Here is a 22,283-nt window from a genome sequence, read left to right as displayed (position 1 = left end):
AATTGAAAATGAATCTTGATGTAAATGGAATGAGATAGGGAACAGGAGATGGGAGGGTTGTGGGTGGGAGAGAAGTTATTGGGGGGGGAAGCCATTGTAATCCATAAGCTGCACTTTGGAAATTTATATTTATTAAATAAAAGTTAAAAAAACAACCATTTGTTCTAGATAATTCCAAAAATTAACAAATATAGTGTTTATACTTTGGCACGTTAGAAATGGAACATTGAAGTGAAAAGCAGGGAGAACAGTAAAATAATGGATTTAACATCTCAATAAAACTAATTTTATTTATGTATTCTTATTTGGTTATATTTTCTTAGTCCCCAGTAGTCATGATATACTGTATTCAAATTATAAAAGTGCCCAGTGATGGAGCTACTGTCATTATACATAGTATTCACTCCTACTCTCTGAATCAGTACCATATTGAATATATTGGCTTGAAACCAACAGATGGGGAGAGCCAGTACAGCCATGGCAGTGGATATTCACAGGCCTGGAGAGGACCTTTCCTCAGTGTGACTCTAGTTCATAAACCTTTGCCCAAGATTATTTGAATGAGCAAAAAGAATTAAGTCTGCATAAAGGGGTTACCAACATGAGCTACTTCTCTTCATATGAACTATCTTATTCTTAAGGTGGGTGAGAAAGAGAATTTTTGAAATATTGTGGAATACAGGACACATAAATAAAAACATTGTGATAGATAATTGAAAGTCTGTCTTCCACAGAGAAGTAGGTAAAACTATAGAAGGAAAAATAAGGAACTGAGGTAACAATCTATAAATACTCTTTATAAGCATGTAATAGGAATTTTATATATTCTGGTGTTTTTTTAAAAAGTGAAATTAGAAGTAAGCTAAGAGTTTTCTTATATTCACTTTTCATTAAGTAGCATTTAAAAAAGCATTATTGTATGACACAAACTTGTAGAAGCGTGTGCAGTCATTCTCAGAAAACAGTGCAGAATGGTATAGGTTTGTCACTGCTCTAAACTTTTCAGTGATTGAAAATGAACATTTCAACTTAGGCATATAAAACTACAAAGCAAATTGCATTAATTCTCAGTAGTAAAATGCTTGTTAATAGAATGTTCAAGTTTTCAAGTTACATTGCTTTTCAGAATCTAAGAGTAACTGAAATTATTCCATGAAATGTAAAACAATATGTTGACTTTTATCTTTTGCTACTCATTACCTTATATATGATATCAGCCATGCTGGTATTTTTTAATGATTTTATTTATTTATTTTCAAAAATTTATTTATTTGAGAGGTAGCGTTACAGAGAGGGAGACAGAGACAGAGACAGAGAGAATGGTTTTCCATCCACTGGTTCACCCCCTAAATGGCTGCAATGTCTAGAGCTGAGGCAGTCCGAAGCCAGGAGCCAGGATGTTCTTCCAGGTCTCCAACATGGGTGCAGGGGCCCATGTACTTGGGCCATCTTCTCCTGCTTTCCCAGGCCAAGACAGAGAACTGGATGTGAAGAGGAACAGCCAGGACAGGGACCAGCACTAATATGGGATGCCAGCACTGCAGGCAAAGGCTTACACTGCTGTGCCATAATACCAACCCTGCTAGTAGTTTTAATAGTGATATGTGCAGTGCCGCAGCTCACTAGGCTAATCCTCCACCTGCAGTGCTGGCACTCCAGGTTCTAGTTCTGGTTGGGGTGCCAGATTCTATCCCAGTTGCTTTTCTTCCAGTCCAGCTCTCTGCTGTGGCCCAGGAGCCCAGGTCCTCGGGCCCTGCACCTGCATGGGAGACCAGGAGGAAACACCTGGCTCCTGGCTTCAGATCAGCACTTCGTGCTTGCCACAACGCACCAGCCGTAGTGGCCACTTGGGGGGTAAACCAATGGAAAAAGGAAGACCTTTCTCTCTGTCTCTGTCTCTCTCACTGTCTAAATCTGCCTGTCAAAAAACAAAGTGATATGTAAGAGGCAGCTTAAAGCACACTGCAGTTGCACTATTTTCTATTGCATCAATACAACACAACACTTAGTGCTCAAAGCAGACCATGCTGTTTTATTTTTTCATGCCATTTGCTCTTCCAGGAAAACCTAATTCTCCTGATTCCCGCTTTTACACCCCAGGTCTTCCTAATTGACTTTTACTCCTACTGCAAAGTAACATTCATATCACCTCTACTAGAAAGATTTTGCTGACAGCCTGCCACCATCCACACGCTTTCTCCCATACCTACTGTGACTATGGAAATGCTCCAAATTTGTGCACTTATCATAGCACCTTGAACTTTCTTATTTCCTGAATCTAATCCATTCAAGTAAACTGAATAATATTTTTTTGATAACAATAGCCTGTATTGCTTTATCTTAGATGGAAGAAAGTGCAACCTATATAATAATTTGCTAAGGGTATTTGCAATACATAAAGACTTCAAAAACTAACTTCCTAGAGTGAGCAATTGGCTTGGCAGTTAAGATGCTGGTTAAAATGCCTGTATCCAGGGTCACTGCTGAGGTGTAGTGGGTAAAGCCACCGCCTGCAGCACCAGCCTCCTATATGGGCATTATTTTGAGTCCTAGCTGCTCCACTTCCATCCAGCTACATGATAATGTGCCCAGGAAAGCAGTGGAGGATAGCCCAAGTCCATGGGCCCCCCACCCACATGGGAGACCCAGAAAAAGTTCCTGGCTTCTGGATTCAGATCAACCCAGCTCTGGCCATTCTCTCTCCTTCTATAACTCTGCCTTTCAAATAAATAAACAAATCTTAAAAAAAACTTACCTGTATCCCATATAGGAGTAACTCACTTTAATTCCCAGCTCTAGATCTTCATTCCAGCCTCCTGCTAATGCAGATTCTGGAGGATGAATTCCTGCCACCCACTGAGAGATCTGGATTGAGTTCCTGGCTCCAGCTTTTGGCCTCCCAGCCACTGCAGACATTTGAGGAGTGAACAAGGGGAGGGGAGCATGCTCTTTCTTTTCTCTCATTCTTTATTTCTGCCTTCCAAATGGGTAAATCTAAAACAAAATAACTTTTAACCCATTAATGGAAATATTTGAATGTAGTATGAAATTATGAATGCACAGTATCTGATGTGAATCTTTTAGCCTATTATTGCAAAGAGGACCAATACAATGTAAATAAACATGAAATAATACATTAAATATGAATAATGTGAAGCACTTTTGAAATATAGGAATAAGAGCCTCTGATAACCTGTTCATTTGTTAAGCCAACAAGAACCACGGTAATATTATCCAAATCAGCTTTCTGAGACCTTTGGAATTCAACCAAAGGACGACAACAATCTGAGGGGGTAGTTATTCAAGAAAAATGCTGAATCTCAATAGGAACAATAAGGTTTGTGGTGTTTTAACTTGCCTTATTTTCATATTCATTTCCTAAGCTCCATAGTAATCTTGAAATATTAGCCTTTAATTGCCTTGTAATAGCTGTGAAAATCAGCAGCCCAGCAGCTAGTGGAAAAGGCAAAATGAGGATAGAGCTTCCAAGAAGGCCCATCCTCAGAGAGCTGTTGCTCTTTAAATTGACTGACAGCTCCCTGGAAAAGCAGTGTTTACAAGGCATGTCTTTGACCTGACTCAGTGCACACTCTGTGAGAAAAACTTCACTGCTGGTCATACTTTTTGAAAACAATTAGAAGCAATTGTTTAACATTATAACTGCCCAAGACAATGATTCTAATTGAGGCCAAAAAAAGGCTGACCAAAAAATGTAAAGTGAAAATATGGGAAATGAGATAACTATAGTGGGCTTTGAAAATCTTCTAAATGTTCCCAGAGATCTAGAAGGCCACACATTTGTGCAGTTTTTTTGCAGACTGAGAAAATGAGCAGCCATAGAACTCTCACCTCTGTTTGGACTTGATGGAGTGTGCAAACAGGAAGTGGTTGCTAAGGCAGAGCTGTTTACTCTGTAGTAATAAAAGCATGTGCCAGCACACACACAGAGTTTAATAGGGTAACAAATAGTTGAAGAAATTTAAGAAAATAATAATAGGGTAATAAGTAGTTTAAGAAATTTAAGAAAATTTTTGTCTGATAATTAGCTATACACTAACAAAATTAACAGAGATTTAAGTGGTTAACATACAAAGAATATTCCAGGAAGGTTGGCTAAAATAAACAGCAGCAACAACAAGCCCTGTTAAGTGGATATAGAATGTAATTCTTAGAGTTTACACATTATACTATTCATAATGTGGGTTTTTCAAAAAATATAAAAGGAAAACAGTAAATATAAGAAGACATAACACATAAATATAGAGATAAAAAAGCAGTTCTCAGAAACTCTTGTTAGGAAGCCCAGGTGTTATATTTACTAGACAAAGGCTTAAAGTAACTGTCTTTTTTGTGTTTTGACAGGTGGAGTTAGACAGAGAGAGAGAGACAGAGTGAAAGGTCTTCCTTCTGTTGGGTCACTCCCCAAATGGCCGCTATGGTCAGCACGCTGTGCCAATCCAAAGCCAGGAGTCAGGTGCTTCCTCCTGGTCTCCCATGCGGGTGCAGGGCCCAAGCACTTGGGCCATCCTCCACTGCACTCCCTGGCCACAGCAGAGAGCTGGCCTGGAAGAGGGGCAACCGGGACAGAATCCAGCGCCCCGACCGGGACTAGAACCCGGTGTGCCGGCGCCGCAAGGCAGAGGATTAGCCTAGTGAGCCACAGTGCTGGCCAAAATCAAGGAGAATTTATTAACCTAAAAACTCGATCAGATTTTACTAAGTATCTGAATGTTCCTGATAGTATTTTTTAAAAAGATTTATTTACTTATTTGAAAGGCAGAGTTACAGAGAGGCAGAGGCAGAGAGAGAGAGAGAGAGGAAAGAGAGAGAGAGAGAGAGAGAGAGAGAGACAGAAAAAGAGAGAGAGACAGTGAGAGAGGTCTTCCATCCACTGGTTCTCTCCCCAGATGGCCACAATGGCCAGAGCTGAGCTGATCTGAAGCCAGGATCCAGGAGCTTCTTCCAGGTCTCCTACATGGGTTTAGAGGCTCAGGACTTGAACCAGTTTCTACTGCTTTTCCAGGCCATAGCAGAGAGCTGGACTGAAAATGGAGCAGCTGGGACTTGAACCAGAACCCATATGGGATGCTGGCATTGCAGGTGACGGCTTTATCTGCTACAGCACAGTGCTGGCTGTGCTTTAAAGAAAAAAAATGGCTGCTTTAAAGAAAAAAAATAAAAGAGTTGTTTTACTGCATTGCTAAAACTAGGCCTAGACAAAGGGATTTCTTCCCAGTGAGGTTTGTTTGTTGAGTGCATATGAGATGGGCTTTCTATAAAGCTAGTTGCAAGAAGGTGTTTATTCTGAGAAAGCAGCAGCACCAAGGAAATCTGTGCAAATCCTGCTGGCTTTTAGAGTCACTGGTGCAGAATGAACAAAACATGAGCAGGAGATGGATGTGGTCCAATCAAGTCAAGTCGGACTCTAGTCGAGGAAACAAGGGACTCTCTCACTTCAAGTTGAGGAGACCCGACCAATGTGTGCCATGCCCAGGTGCCTGAGAGTTCTGTCAGTGCAGGTTTTTTAGCTGTGTTCACTGCTGCTATGAACACGTACTCACTATTCGGGTCATGCACACTTGATTGATATTTCTCTTTTGTAAGCCGAAAAATAAATATGCATTCAAAAATGTAGACTACCGCAAAAGCTGCACATCCTATGGGTAACCAGAACTTCACCTGGCAACAGAGCTTGTGATCCATAAATATGCAAATATTCTCCTCTGAGAATCTCTACTTGAAAAGGAGGAGGGTCAAAAATTGATAGTTTGCAGAAGTAATAGCTGGCATGAGAACTGTCCAAATTATATAGTAAAAAAGAGAAACTGTTGTTGAATAACTAATATTGACAGAATTTCAGAGCCTTAATGGACACCGTGTTTCCACTCTCCTTTGCCTGCCTAAGGTCACAGAGGACTTGTCTCCCTGTCAGCAGCTGCATTTTGAATTGCAGGACAATCTCGGGGTATTTGCATAAAATTTGAACACCTCCATTCTGAAATGTAAACATCTCATACTTGGCAGAGTCATTGATGTCTCCTTAAAGCAATTCCAACACAGCCAAGGAAAGGTTCAGGTATCTGGAGTTCTCTGCTGAAGACCTCACTGCCAAGCCCCATCTTTGGGCTTTAAAAGCTGTGGCAGGGGCCGGCGCTGTGGTATAGTGGGTAAAGCCACCACTTGCAGTGCCAGCATCCCATATGGCTGCAGGTTCCAGTCCAGGCTACTCCTCCTCCAATCCGGCTCTCTGCTATGGCCTGCGAAAGCAGTAGAAGATGGCCCACATGGGAAACCCAAAAGAAGTTCCTGGCTCCTCATTTCAGATTGGCGCAACTCTGGCCGCTGTGGCCAAATGGGGAGTTAACCAGTGGATGGAAGACCTCTCTCTCTCTCTCTCTCTCTCTCTCTCTCTCTGACTCTCTTTCTTTCTCTGTGTAACTCTTTCAAGTAAATAAATGAATCTTTTTTTTAAAAAAAGCTGTGAAAGACTAGTTACAAATACTGGCACATTTTAAGATTCCCTTAATTGATACCATCTTTAATTTACATTTACAGAAAAGGTTGTTTTTTAAATGTAATTATAATGAGCTACTTCTCAGCAATTTCCCTTTTATCTCTGTCATTTTATTATAGTTCTGACCAAGCTACTGATTTCTTTTCGCAGTAATGACAATATATTGTATATCGTAAGGTGTATATCACTTTTAAACTTTCTTTTCTTTGAATTGAGACATATCACTTATGAGCATCTTTAGTATCTTAGCTGAAGGCAGTACTTACACTGTGAAGCTGAGTCATCAGCTTCCTCAGAGTTCTATAAGTTGTCCTGATGATGTTCATATACAAAATTTTTCAGGGCTATCTTTGTCCAATGTAGTCATTCACAAGTACCAGGTAATATACTTAGTACATTTCTTGATTGTTATGGAACTTTAAATTTCACTAGATTTAAAAGCTAACATATTTTGAGTTAATTCTAATAAGCAGCACAATCTTTGACTTATAATTTTATTGTTTTTTAAAAAATATTTCTTTTTTAATGTATTATAATAGTCTATTTTTCACTAGCTTTCCCATTATCTCATTGTCTGTTTATTATGGCTCCTACTGAATTGCTCATTTCTACTCACAGTAATCATTTTATTTCATAAAAATCCAACATGTTTTTATTACTGTCTTTAAGATTACCATCACCTGTATTTTTCTTTAATATCCCAGTGTATTCCAGACCTGCCACTGTGAATTCATGGCCATGTTGGTTAAGTGTTCATTATGAAGTCATGAACTCCATCAAAATTCTAAAAGTTGTGTTAGCAACCATCATGCACACATGTTTTCAGAGACATTTTAGACCCACATGATAGTCATTCTTTTCAGGTATTTTTTTAGGTTCTTTTCAGGTTCTTTTTTATATTTCATGAAATTCTAAACTTCCCATTAATATATGAAAGTTTCAATAGAATGAGTTAAAAATCCATCTATTTTAAAGATTTCTCTGATAAGTGTATGATCTTCATTTGATTTACATTTTGTGAAAATTATTTCATTTTCCTTTTTTAAGGTAATTGTTATCATTTCCAGTAATTTCCCTCATATTTGCTTGTCATTCTGCTATTACTTCTAGAAAATAATTGTTACTTACCCTGGTCACAGTGTATTTTATTTCATAACACCTGGATCCTCTTTTTATGTATTTATTTTGTGTGTGTGTGTTTGAGCTTATATTACCCATGTGTATCCTTGGTATCCCATTTAAAGCTAATCTAACCACTGTGAACTTGAGGCCATCTTGGTTGTATTTTTTTTTAACTTTATTTTAGTAAATATAAATTTCCAAAGTACAGTTTATGGATTACAATGGCTCCCCCCCCATAATTCCCCTCCCACTTGACCCCTCCCATCTCCTGCTCCCTCTCCCATTCCATTCACATCAAGATTCATTTTCTTTTTTTTTTTTATGAATTCTTTTGACAGGCAGAGTGGACAGTGAGAGAGAGAGACAGAGAGAAAGGTCTTCCTTTTGCCGTTGGTTCACCCTCCAATGGCCGATGCGGCTGGCGCGCTGTGGCCGGCACACCACGCTGATCTGAAGGCAGGAGCCAGGTGCTTCTCCTGGTCTCCCATGGGGTGCAGGGCCCAAGCACTTGGGCCATCCTCCACTGCACTCCCTGGCCACAGCAGAGAGCTGGCCTGGAAGAGGAGCAACCGGGACAGAATCCGGCGCCCTGCCCAGGACTAGAACCTGGTGTGCCAGCACCACAAGGTGGAAGATTAGCCTATTGAGCCACGGCACCGGCCAAGATTCATTTTCAATTATTTTTATATACAGAAGATAGATTTAGTATATATTAAGTAAAGATTTCATCTGTTTGCACCCACACAGAAACACACAGTGTAAAATACTGTTTCAGTACTAGTTATAGCATTACTTCACATTGGACAACACATTAAGGACAGATCCCACATGAGAAGTAAGTACACAGTGACTCCTGTTGTTGACTTAACAACTTGACACTCTTGTTTATGGCATCAGTAATCTCCCTAGGCTCTAGTCATGAGTTTCCAAGGCTATGGAAGCCTTTTGAGTTTGCCGACTTCAATCTTATTCTGACAGGGTTGTATTTTGTTTTTAAAGAAACTTTCATTGGCCACAAAATTGCATAAGTTCTTCTGACAATTTTCATGTATACAATTTTTCAGAGACTTCTTAGGCAAATTTGGTCATTCTCCCTTTCCAAGTATCATATTTGATGGCAATTATGGATTTTTCCAGAACTATGACATTTATCTTTGATTTCTGAAAGTGTCAATAGTTTAATTCAAGTTACTGACACTTTTCCTTCATGGTTATAATAGTATTTGATGTGGATTTTTAAATTTTGTGAAAATTTTTAATGTATATTCTTTCTTAATATATTGTAATTGTTTAGTTTTCAACAATTTCATTTATATCTGTTGGTCACTCTATATTGCTCCTACAAAATTGCTCACATCTTTCAAAGTGATCATCATTTATTTATTTCATATCATCCGCATGCTTTTTCATCTGTTTTATAAATTGTAGTTAATACTAATACCTGTATATTAACATCCTAGTGCAAGTCAATCTTAGCAGTAGAATCCCATGGCCATCTTGGTTGGCTTTGTTATTATGAGGTCTCCAACTCCATCACAATACTACAACTGTTCCTGGCTACCATATTATACACATATTTTTAGAAATGTCTTAGACTCATTTGATAATTCATCATTTTCAAGTTATTTTTTACTTTTTCTAGACTTTTTGGAATTTTAACTGTATCTTTGATTTTTAAAGGTTCTAATAGAATATTTACAGATATAGACATCTTTCCCTCAAAATTTTTGTGGTACATTACAAATTTCCCCATATCTCTGGCCCCTTATCCCCTAATAATATCTAATATCCCCCAATAATATCTCATATCATTATACTTATATACTTATCACAATTAATGAACCACAGCTATGTTTATAAACTTTTTAACCCAAATTTCTTTTATCTCTTCCACCCAGCCCAGAGTCTGTCAATTAACATTCTGTGTTCAGAATAAGTTTTTCTTTTAATATTAACTTCCACATGCAAAGGAGAACAAGCAGTTTTTGTGTCTCTGAGTCTGGCTTATTTCACTCAATGTTATGTTCTTTATTTGTAGCACCCATTTTGCTACAAATGACAGGACTTCATTCTTTTTATAGTTGAATAATAGTTCATTGTGAATATATATCCCATTTTCTTTATCCATTCATCTTATTAAGCATATTTGGTTGATTCCATATTTTGGTTATTGTGAACAGTTCTGCTATAAACATGGTGGAGAAGAATCTCTTTGATACAATGAGTTTAAATATTTTGGATAATACTCAGTGTTGGGATCATTGGATCATATGGAAATTCTATTTCTAGATTTCTAGGACATCTCAATATTGTTTTCAATGGTGACTGTATAAAGCACACTCCTGATAACAGTGTACAAAATTCTACTTTTTCTATATCCTCACCAGCATATTAATGCTCTCTCCTTTTTGGATAATATTCATTGTGATAAGGGTGAAGTGATATTAATTTGCACTTCCCTGATAGCTAACATTATTGAGCATATATATGTGTGTGTGTGTGAGTGTGTGTGTTGATCATTTGCATTTATACTTTTGAGAACTGTCTATTCAGGTCCTTTGCTCATTTTTTAAATATGTATTTATTTATTTGAAAGTCTGAGTTACACAGAGAGAGGAGAGGCAGGGAGTCAGAGAGAGAGAGAGGTCCTCCATCCAATGGTTCACTCCCCAATTGGCCACAATGGCTGGAGCTGTGCCAATCTGAAGCCAGGAGCCAGAAGCTTCCTCTAGGTCTCTCACATGTGTGCAGGGGCCCAAGGACTTGGGTCATCTTCCACTGCTTTCCCAGCCAATAGCAGAGAGCTGGATTGGAAATGGAGCAGCTGGGTCTCGAACTGACATCCATATAGGATGCCGGCACTTCAGGCCAGGGTGTTAACCTGCTGTGCCACAGTGCCAGCCCCTCTTTGCTCATTTTTAAACTGGATTGATTTTTGAGTTACGGATATACTCTCATATTAACCATTTGTTGGAGCTTGCAAATATTTTTTTCCCAATTTTTCAGACTTCTCTTAACTCCCTGATTGCTTCTCTTGCTGTGCAGAAGCTTCTGAGTTTGATATAAATTCATTTGTCTAGTTCTGCATTTGTCAGTGTTTTGGGGGTCTTATCCAAGAAGTCATCATGTTACACAAATATCTTGGAGAGTTTCCCCCTATATTTTCTTTCAGAAAGTTCAGAGCCATAGATTAAAACCTTAAATTTAGGTTTTTGATCCACCTTGAGTTGATTTTATATATAATGAAAGGTTAATACCACACACACACACTTTAGTTTTGAAGAACTGTTTATTGAAAAGACTACCCCTTTTTAAATGTACATTCTATGGAACTTTGGTCAAAAATCAGTTGCCTGAATGCACATGAAGTGATTTCTGGACATTTTATTTTCTTCCATTGATCTATTTGACAATTTTATGTTATTACTGAAACTTTGTAATATGCTTTGAATCAGGTACTATGATACCTTGACCTTTACTGAAAAATGAAATGACACAGATTGCTAGGTACAAGATCAATATAGGGCTTGGCATTGTGGCATAGCATGTAAAGCTACTGCCTGCAAAGCCAGCATTCCAAATGGGTACCAGTTTGAGTCCTGGTACCTCCATTTCTGATCCAGCTCCCTGCTAATAGCCTGGGAAAGCTGTGGAAGATGCCCCATGTTCTTGGACCCCTGAACCCATGTGGGAGACCAGAAGTTCCTGGTTTCTGGCTGGCTGTGGCCTGGCCTAGTTTAGTTGTTGTAGCCATTTGGAGAGTGAAGCAGTAGATGGAAGATTCTCTCTCTCTCTCTCTCCTCTTTCTCTCTCTGTAACTCTGACTTTCAAATTAATAAAGAAAAACATTAAAAATTATTTTAAATGAGACATATCTATCTATCCATCTAATCAACAGAATTGCTATGTACAAAGAAGACACAAATAGGAGGGCAGAGCCAAGATGGCGGAATAGTGAGGGTGTGCACCAATAGTCCGGGAAAATTTGGTTTAATAAAAGTGGAGTTACGGTAGCCTCAGAAAAAGAATCAGGAAAAAATTGCAGAGGAAACTCTTCTGGATCTAGTGGCTGTGACTCGGAGGACCTACTGGGAGAACAAGGTCACCCACAGTGCGGAAGCCAAGCCACGGGACCTGCAGGGTCTGCGCGCCAGTGCGGGAAGGGGAGTGGATGTCACACAGACACCAGCGGGGAGAGCAGGGACGCCCAGCGCTCCAAGTCCACACATCGGCGCTGGAAGGGGAGGTGAGCTCAGTAACCCGAGACATTGGTGGGGAAATGGTGGTCAGAATCTAGAGGGGAGCAGGAAAGTTCACCAGACTGACTACAGGAGAGAAGGAAAAAAGGTGGGGGGGTACTGGTACAGACGAGTTTCTCTCTCCGACAACCTTGCAAAGGTGAGCAAAAGACAAAGAGCAGGCAGCACTCTGGATATACATAACAACAGGGGAAAGCTAAGGAACTGAGTTGCTACAATTCAATAGCCTAGGAAACCCAGTGGGAGTCCAGAGGAGAAACAGAGCCTGCACAGACTCTTTGGGTAGAAGCCAGAAATCGGAAGCTAAATACCATCAATTCTGCACAGCCATGCGGTATTACTTACTTCCTGAATAAATACATAAAATAAATAAATAAATAAATAAATAGAGAGAGATTTACCACACATAACCTGAGGGTGTCACCTTTGCACACCTGTAACCTGGAAGAACCAAGAAGAGCTCTCAGTCCACACCCATCTCAAGCTTCCAAGGCTCCTCCAACAGCAGGCAGTCCACTTAACACAGACATAGTATAAAATAAAATAAAAACGCACAGTGTTGAAAGAAGAATTAATTATGCCAAGCAACAAACACAAAAATCGAGGGAACAAGATCAACGATGACACTATGATGCCTCCAAATAAACAAAACACCCCAAGCCAAGATTATGAAGATGATGAGATAGAAGAAATGCAAGATACGGATTTCAAAAAATTTATGATAAGAACATTTAGAAGTTTTCAAAAGCAAATCCTTGAACTACAGAAATCCTTATTGGACAGGTTTGAAAATCTCTCTCATGAAAATGAAATTTTAAGGAAGAATCAAAATGAAACACAGAAACTAGAAGAACAGGAAAGTGTAATAGTGAAGAGAAATCAAAATGAAATGAAGAGCTCAATAGATCAAAGGACAAACACATTAGAGAGCCTTAAAAACAGAATCGGTGAAGCAGAAGAGAGAATATAGGACTTAGAAGACAGAGCACAGGAAAACATACAGTCAAACCAAAGAAAAGAAGAGGAAATTAGAAATCCAAAAAATATTGTGGGGAATCTTCAGGATACTATTAAAAAACCAACATTCGAGTTCTAGGAGTTCCTGAAGGCATGGAGAGAGAGAAAGGATTAGAAGGCCTTTTTAGTGAGATACTAGCAGAGAACTTTCCAGGTTTGGAGAAGGACAGTGACATCCTAGTACAGGAAGCTCATAGAACCCCCAATAAACATGACCAAAAGAGATCCTCACCACGAAAAGTGGCAATTAAACTCTCCACAGTGAAACATAAAGAAAAGATCCTAAAATGTGCAAGAGAGAAACATCAGATTACTCTCAGAGGATCTCCAATCAGACTCACAGCAGACTTCTCATCAGAAACACTACAGGCTAGGAGGGAATGGCAAGACATAGCACAGGTGCTAAGAGAGAAAAATTGCCAGCCCAGAATATTATATCCTGCTAAGCTCTCATTTGTGAATGAAGGTGAAATAAAGACCTTTCATAGCAAATGGAAATTGAAAGAGTTTGCCGCCACTCATCCAGCCCTGCAAAAGATACTTAAAGATGTGCTACACTCAGAAACACAGAAACACGGCCATCAATATGAAAGAAGCTAAAGGAAGAAAAACCACCAGTAAAAGAGAATGGGAAGCTCAAAGCATCTACTAGAAAATATCTCCGGGAAAATGGCAGGGCAAAGTCACTATGTATCAATAATCACATTAAACATTAATGGTCTTAACTCTTCAGTTAAAAAACACCAATTGGCTGATAGGCTCAAGGAACACAACCCAACTATTTGTTGCCTACAAGAAACACATCTCTCTAACAAAGATGCATGCAGACTGAAAGTGAAAGGTTGGAAAAAGATATTCCATGCCAACAGAAACCAAAAAAAAGCAGGTGTAGCCATATTAATATCAGACAAAATAAACTTTAATACAAAAACTGTTAAGAGAGACAAAGAGGGGCACTATATAATGATTAAGGGTTCAATTCAACAGGAAAATGTAACTATTATAAATGCATATGGACCTAATTACAGGACTCCGGTCTATTTAAAAGATATGTTAAGGGACTTAAAGGGAGACTTAGATTCCAATACAATAGTACTGGGGGACTTCAATACTCCACTCTCAGAAATAGACAGATCATCCGGACAGAAGATCAACAAGGAAACAGCAGATTTAATTGACACTATTGCCCAAATGGATCTAACAGATATCTACAGAACTTTCAATCCTACATCTAAAGATTTTACATTCTTCTCAGCAGTGCATGGAACCTTCTCTAGGATTGATCACATACGAGGCCATAAAGCAAGTCTCAGCAAATTTAAAAGAATTAGATTCATGCCATGCAGCTTCTCAGACCATAAAGGAATGAAGCTGGAAATTAGCAACTCAGAAAACCCCAGGGAGTATGCAAACACATGGAGACTGAACAACATGCTCCTGAATGAACACTGGGTCATTCAAGAAATCAAAAGAGGAATCAAAAACTTTCTGGAAGTAAATGAGGATAACAACACAACATATCAAAACTTATGGGATACGGCAAAAGCAGTATTGAGAGGCAAGTTTATAGCCGTAGGTGCCTATATCAAGAAATTGGAAAGGTACCAAATAAATGAGCTTTCAGCGCATCTCAAGGACCTAGAAAAACTGCAGCAAACCAAACCCAAATCTAGTAGAAGAAGAGAAATAATTAAAATCAGAGAAGAAATTAACATGATTGAATCCAAAAAAAACATTACAAAAAATCAGCCAAACGAGGAGCTGGTTTTTTGAAAAAATAAACAAAATTGACACCCCATTGGCCCAACTAACTAAAAAAAGAAAAGACCCAAATCAATAAAATCAGAGATGAAAAAGGAAACGTAACAACAGACACCACAGAAATAAAAAGAATCATCAGAAATTACTACAAGGACTTGTATGCCAGCAAACAGGGAAACCTATCAGAAATGGATAGATTCCTGGACACATGCAATCTACCAAAATTGAACCATGAAGACATAGAAAACCTAAATAGACCCATAACTGAAACAGAAATTGAAACAGTAATAAAGGCCCTCCCAACAAAGAAAAGCCCAGGACCAGATGGATTCACTGCTGAATTCTACCAGACATTTAAAGAAGAACTAATCCCATTTCTGCTCAAACTATTCAGAACAATCAAAAAAGAGGGAATCCTCCCAAATTCTTTCTATGAAGCCAGCATCACCTTAATCCCTAAGCCAGAGAAAGATGCAGCACTGAAAGAAAATTATAGACCAATATCCCTGATGAACATAGACGCAAAAATCCTCAATAAAATTCTCGCCAATAGAATACAACAACACATCAGGAAAATCATCCACCCAGACCAAGTGGGATTATTTATCTCTGGTATGCAGGGATGGTTCAACATTTCAAATCAATCAATGTGATTCACCACATTAACAGATTGCAGAAGAGAAACCATATGATTATCTCAATAGATGCAGAGAAAGCATTCGATAAAATTCAACACCCTTTCATAATGAAAACTCTAAGCAAATTGGTATAGAAGGAACATTCCTCAATATAATAAAGCAATTTATGAAAAACCCATGGCCAGCATCCTATTGAATGGGGAAGAGTTGGAAGCATTTCCACTGAGATCTGGCACCAGACAGGGATGCCCACTCTCACCATTGCTATTTAACATAGTTGTGGAAGTTTTAGCCAGAGCCATCAGACAAGAAAAAGAAATTAAAGGAATACAAATTGAGAAGGAAGAAGTCAAACTATCCCTCTTTGCAGATGATATGATTCTTTACTTAGAGGATCCAAAGAACTCTACCAAGAGACTATGGGAACTCATAGAGGAGTTTGGCAAAGTGGCAGGATATAAAATCAATGCACAAAAATCAACAGCCTTTGTATACACAAGCAATGCCATGGCTGAGAAAGAACTGCTAAGATCAATCCCATTCACAATAGCTACAAAAACAATCAAATACCTTGGAATAAACTTAACCAAGGACGTTAAAGATCTCTACGATGAAAATTACAAAATCTTAAAGAAAGAAATAGAAGAGGATACCAAGAAATGGAAAAATATTCCATGCTCATGGATTGGAAGAATCAACATCATCAAAATGTCCATTCTCCCAAAAGCAATTTATAGATTCAATGCAATTCCAGTCAGGATACCAAAGACCTTCTTCTCAGATCTAGAAAAAATGATGCTGAAATTCATATGGAGGCACAAGAGACCTCGAATAGCTAAAGCAATCTTGTACAACAAAAACAAAGCCAGAGGCATCACAATACCAGATTCAGGACATACTAAAGGGCAGTTGTAATCAAAACAGCATGGTTCTGGCACAGAAACAGATGGATAGACCAATGGAACAGAATAGAAACACCAGCAACCAACCCAAACTTCTACAACAAACTTACATTTGATCAAGGATCTAAAACCAATTCCTGGAGCAAGGACAGTCTATTCAATAAATGGTGCTGGGAAAATTGGATTTCCACGTGCAGAAGCATGAAGCAAGACCCCTACCTTTCACCTTACACAAAAATCCACTCAACATGGATTAAAGACCTAAATCTACGACCTGACACCATCAAGTTATTAGAGAACATTGGAGAAACCCTTCAAGATATTGGCACAGGCAAAGAGTTTCTAGAAAAGACCCGGGAGGCACAGGCAATCAAAGCCAAAATCAACTATTGGGATTGCATCAAATTGAGAAGTTTCTGTACTTCAAAAGAAACAGTCAGGAGAGTGAAGAGACAACCGACAGAATGGGAAAAAATATTTGCAAACTATGCAACAGATAAAGGGTTAATAACCAGAATCTACAAAGAGATCAAGAAACTCCACAACAACAAAACAAACAACCCACTTAAGGGATGGGCTAAGGACCTCAATAGACATTTTTCAAAAGAGGAAATCCAAATGGCCAACAGGCACATGAAAAAATGTTCAAGATCACTAACAATCAGGGAAATGCAAATCAAAACCACAATGAGGTTTCACCTCACCCTGGTTAGAATGGCTCACATACAGAAATCTACCAACAACAGATGCTGGCGAGGATGTGGGGAAAAAGGGACACTAACCCACTGTTGGTGGGAATGCAAACTGTCAAGCCACTATGGAAGTCAGTCTGGAGATTCCTCAGAAACCTGAAGATAACCCTACCGTTCGACCCAGCCATCCCACTCCTGGGAATTTACCCAAAGGAATTTAAATTGGCAAACAAAAAAGCGGTCTGCACCCTAATGTTTATTGCAGCACAATTCACAATAGCCAAGACCTGGAACCAACCTAAATGCCCATCAACGGTAGACTGGATAAAGAAATTATGGGATATGTACTCTTTAGAATACTATACCGCAGTCAGAAACAACGAAATCCAGTCATTTGCAACAAAATGGAGGAATCTGGAACACATCATGCTGAGTGAAATAAGCCAGTCCCAAAGGGACAAATACCATATGTTCTCCCTGATCGGTGACAACTGACTGAACACCAAAAAGGAAACCTGTTGAAGTGAAATGGACACTATGAGAAACAGTGACTTGATCAGCATAGCCCTGACTGTTAATGAACAACTTAATACATTATCCCTCTCAGTATTTTTTGTCTGTTCTACTTAATATGACTGGTTTAATTCTGTAATTAATACACAGTTATTCTTATGTGTTGAAATTTAACTGAAATGTGATCCCTGTTAAACAGAAGAGTGGGAATAAGAGAGGGAAGAGATGTACAGTTTGGGACATGCTCAAGCTGACTTGCCCCAAATGGTAGAGTTAGAAACATACCAGGGGACTCCAATTCAATCCCATCAAGGTGGCATGTGCCAATGCCATCTCACTGTTCCAAGTGATCAATTTCATTTCACAATTGATCATAATGAAAGGACTAAGAGTTAAAGGGATCACATAAACAAGTCTAGTACCTGCTAATACTAACCAATAGAATAAATAAAGGGGAGAGTGATCCAACATGAGAAGCGAGATACACAGCAGACTCATAGAATGGCAGATGTCCTAAACAGCACTCTGGCCTCAGAATCAGCCCTAAAGGCATTCCGATCTGGCTGAAAAGTCCATGAGAGTATTTCAGGCATGGAAAGCCAAGACACTCTGGCAAAAAAAAAAAAAAAAAAAAAAAAAAAAAAAAAAAAAACCTAAATGAAAGATCTCTGTGAGTGAGATCCCAGTGGAAAGAACAGGTCTTCAAAGAAGGAGGTACCTTTCTCTGAAGGGAGGAGAGAACCTCCACTTTGACTATGACCTTGTCTAAACAAGATAAGAGTCGGAGAACTCAAAGGGCTTCCATAGCCTTGGAAACTCATGACTGGAGCATAGGGAGATTACTGATGCCATAGACAGGAGTGTCAATTTGTAAAGTCAACAACAGGAGTCACTGTGCACTTACTCCTCATGTAGGATCTCTGTCCTTAATGTGCTGTACACTGAGATTTAATGCTATAACGAGTACTCAAACAGTATATTTCACTTTGTGTTTCTATGGGGGTGCAAACTGTTGAAATCTTTACTTAATGTATACTAAACTGATCTTCTGTAAAATAAAAAAAAAAGAAAAGAAATTAGGAATTCCCAACTTGTCTCTCACTGGGATTAAACATGACAATAGGTCTGATCTGATTTCATCATCATTTAAAAAATCATCTATTATTTTTCACTTTATGTTTCTGTGTGGGAGCAAACTGTTGAAATCTTTACTTAATGTATGCTAAACTGATCTGTATATAAAGAGAATCGAAAATGAATCTTGATGTGAATGGAAGGGGAGAGGGAGTGGGAAAGGGGAGGGTTGTGGGTGGGAGGGACGTTATGCGGGGGAAGCCATGGTAATCCATAAGCTGTACTTTGGAAATTTATATTCATTAAATAAAAAATAATAAAAAAACCCTTCCCCACCCAAAAAAAAGCAAAGAAGACACAAATAGGAAACAATTTTAAAGGACACAGACAGACTAGAAAATGCATACCCATACGAGAAATGAAACAAGGAAGGACTAATCTATGTAATATCTTCAAGTGTTATTTAAAAAAATATACAGTAGTACATAATTCCTATCAGTTTGTTTGACAAAGATTTTAAACGAAGTTTGAGAAAACATTGTATTTTCATCAAAATATATACAGGCATTTCTTTTTGGTGATTTTAGCTCCCACATATGAAGGAGAACCTGTGGTATTAGTCTTTCTGTGTATGTCCAGCATGTTTTTATTTTTGTTTTTGCTTTTTTGCTCAAGTTTACTTTGCTATTTTGGGTATTTTAATACATATTTTTGGATTGTTTTTCTACTTCTATAAAGAATGTCATTGGTATATTGACAGAGATTGCACGGAATGCATACTTAAGATGCTATAGATTCTTAATGACAATAAATCTTACAATCCATGAGCAAGAAATATCTTCACATTTTTATGTCCTTGATGATTTCTTTCATCAATATTTTATAAATTTTATTGTAGAGATCTTTCATTTCTTTGGTTAAATTTATTCCTAAATATTGGATTGTGTTTGTGATATTGTGAATGGGATTTCAAACCTGATGTCTCTTTCAGTGAGATCATTGTTGGTACATAAAAATCCTACTGTTTTGGTTTGCTCCCTTTGTAACTGTGATTTCACTGAACTGATTTATAAATTCTAACAGCTTTTTGCTGTAGTGCTTGGTTTTCATCCAGGTACAACATCATGAAATTTGCAAATGTTAATTTTAAAAGTTTATTTATTTGAAAGGCAATTACAGAGAGGGCAAGGCATAGAAAGAGAAATATTCCATCTATTTGTTCACTCCCCAAATGGCTGCAACAACCAGGCCTGGGTCAGTCTGAAGCCAGGAGCTAGAGATTTATCCAAGTCTCCCACATGGGTGCAGGGGCCCAAGCACTTGGTCCGTCCTCTGCTGCTTTCCCAGGTGCATCAGTAGAGAGGTGGATCATGAGTGGAGTATCCAAGAATCCAACTGGTGACCATATGGGATGCTCATGCTGCAGGCGGTGGCTTTACCCACGATGCCACAGAGCTGGCCCCAAATATGGCGATTTTGAATTACTACTTTCCAATTTTAATTACCTTATTTATTTTCCCTCCAAAATGTTCTTGCTAGTACTTCCAACAATATACTGAATAAGACTGGTGAAAAATGGACATTTTTCTCTTATTCCATATTTGAAAAGAAGTGATTTCTGCTTTATATTTTTCAGTATAAAAGTAGCTGTTGGTCTGTCTCATAAAGGCTTTATAATTTTGAGATGTGTTCTTTTTATTCTAATTTGTAGAGGTTTTTTTTATTATAGAGATATTCGATTTTATCAACTGCTTTCTGTGTCTGTTAAAATGCTCACATGATTTTTCCCTCATTCTGTTGATGTGATTTATAAGGTTTTTTATTTCCAAATGTTGAATCACCCTTGCATCTTTAGATGAAATCAAACTTACTGTTATGTATAATCACTGGTGTAGCTTTGGATTTGGTTTACTAATGTTTTGTTGAAAACTTCTGCATTTATGTTCATTAAGCATACTGGTCTGTAGTTTTATTTTTTGTGCTGTGTCTTTGGTATTGGTATTGGTAATGCCAGCTTTCTGAAAAGTATTTTATAGTTTTCTTTTTAAAAAATATTTATTTACTTGAAAGGAAGTTACACAGAGGTAGGGGAGGGGTAAGAGAAATAGCAAAAGCAAGAGTGAGCAAGAAAGAGTCTTTCATCCATTGGTTTACTTCCCAAATGGCTGCAATGGCCAGGGCTGAGCCAATCCTAAGACAGGAGCCAGGAGCTTCTTCTGGGTTTTCCTCATGGGTGCAGGGGTCCAAGGACTTGGGTCATCTTTTACTGCTTTCCAAAGCCATTAGCAGAGAGCTGGATCTGAAGTGGAGCTGCCAGGCTTCAAATTTTCAAAGTAGCACCCACGTGGGATGCTGGCATTCAGGCCAGGGCTTTACCTGCTTCTGCCACAGTGCTGGCCCCTTACAGTTTTGTATACTCTAAAATATTTTGCAATAATTTGAAGAGTATTTGAGTTATTCCTTTTTAAATGTTTTATAGAATTTAGGGTTTTCTTTGTTGGGAAACTTTTATTAATTACTACTTCAGTAGTATTTCTTCCTATGGCCTATTTATATTTTCTATATCTTCCTTGTTTAATCTTAATATGTTACACATATTCAGGAATTTACTTGAGGCTTTTAATTTGTTAACACACAGTTCATAGCAGCTTTTTATGACCCATCATATTCTGTAGTATCAACTGTAACATCTACTTTTCTTCTCAAATTTTATTTATTGAGGTTTTTTTCTTCTTTCTTTTGTTACTCTGGATAAAGGCTTTTCTATTTTGTTTATCTTCTTAAAGAACCAGCTATTTGTTTTATATCTCTAATATTCTTTTAGTTTCAATTTCATTTATGACTGTTCTTATATTTATTTTTTCTTGTGCCCTGCTAATTTTTGCCTATGGCTTGTTTTTCTTTTTCTGTGTTTTTTTTTTTAAAGATTTATATATTTTTTTGAAAGTCAGAGTTTTTTGGTTTTTTTTTTGAAAGTCAGAGAGAAGAGGCAGAGAGAGAGGTCTTCCATTCACTGGTTCACTCCCCAATTGGCCATAACGACCAGTGCTGTGCCGATCTGACGCCAGGAGCTTCTTCCAGGTCTCCCACACAGGTGCAGGTTCCCAAGGACTTGGGCCATATTCCACTGCTTTCCCAGGCCATAGCAAAGAGCTGGATAGAGGCCGGCACCATGGCTCACTTGGCTCATCCTCCACCTGTGGCGCTGGCACCTCAGGTTCTAGTCCTGGTTGGGGCACCGGGTACTAGTCCCAGTTGCTCCTCTTCTAGTCCATCTCTCTGCTGTGGCCTGGGAGGGTAATGGAGAATGACCCAAGTGCTTGGGTCCCTGCACCCACATGGGAGACTGGGAGGAAGCATCTGGCTCCTGGCTTCAGATTGGCACAGTGCCAGTTGGGGCAGCCAATAGGGGAGTGAACCAACAGAAGGAAGACCCTTCTGTCTCTCTCTTTCACTGTCTATAACTGTCTCTATCTCTCTCTCTCTCTCTTACTGTCTAACTCTGCCTGTCCAAAAAGAAAAAAAAAAAAAAAAAAAAAAGAAGAAGAAGAGCTGGATAGAAAGTGGAGCAGCCGGGTCTCCAACCGGTGCCCATATGGGATGCCAGCACTTCAGGCCAGGGTGTTAAACCACTGCACCACAGTGCTGGCCACTTTTTCTGGGTTTTTGAGATGCAGCATTAGACCATTTATTTAAGATCTTTCAAATTTAAATGTAAGCACTTGTCATTATAAAATTTCCTCTTAATACTGCTTTTGCTGTGTTCTATGCTTTGATATGTTGTGTTTTCA

At 38.6% G+C, this 22,283-nt stretch overlaps 1 pseudogene; it reads right to left on the bottom strand.

The window, feature by feature from the left end:
• Positions 1–1,771: 1,771 nt before the first annotated feature.
• On the bottom strand, positions 1,772–8,845 carry LOC138844814 (inducible T-cell costimulator pseudogene; annotated as a pseudogene).
• Between the last annotated feature and the right edge of the window lie 13,438 nt (positions 8,846–22,283).

The sequence above is a fragment of the Oryctolagus cuniculus genome, chromosome 12, assembly GCF_964237555.1.
Source record: "Oryctolagus cuniculus chromosome 12, mOryCun1.1, whole genome shotgun sequence".
NCBI classification, from domain to species: Eukaryota; Metazoa; Chordata; class Mammalia; order Lagomorpha; family Leporidae; genus Oryctolagus; species Oryctolagus cuniculus.
The sequence above is the reverse complement of the archived record's forward strand: the minus strand, read 5'-3'. Positions and strand labels throughout refer to the sequence as shown.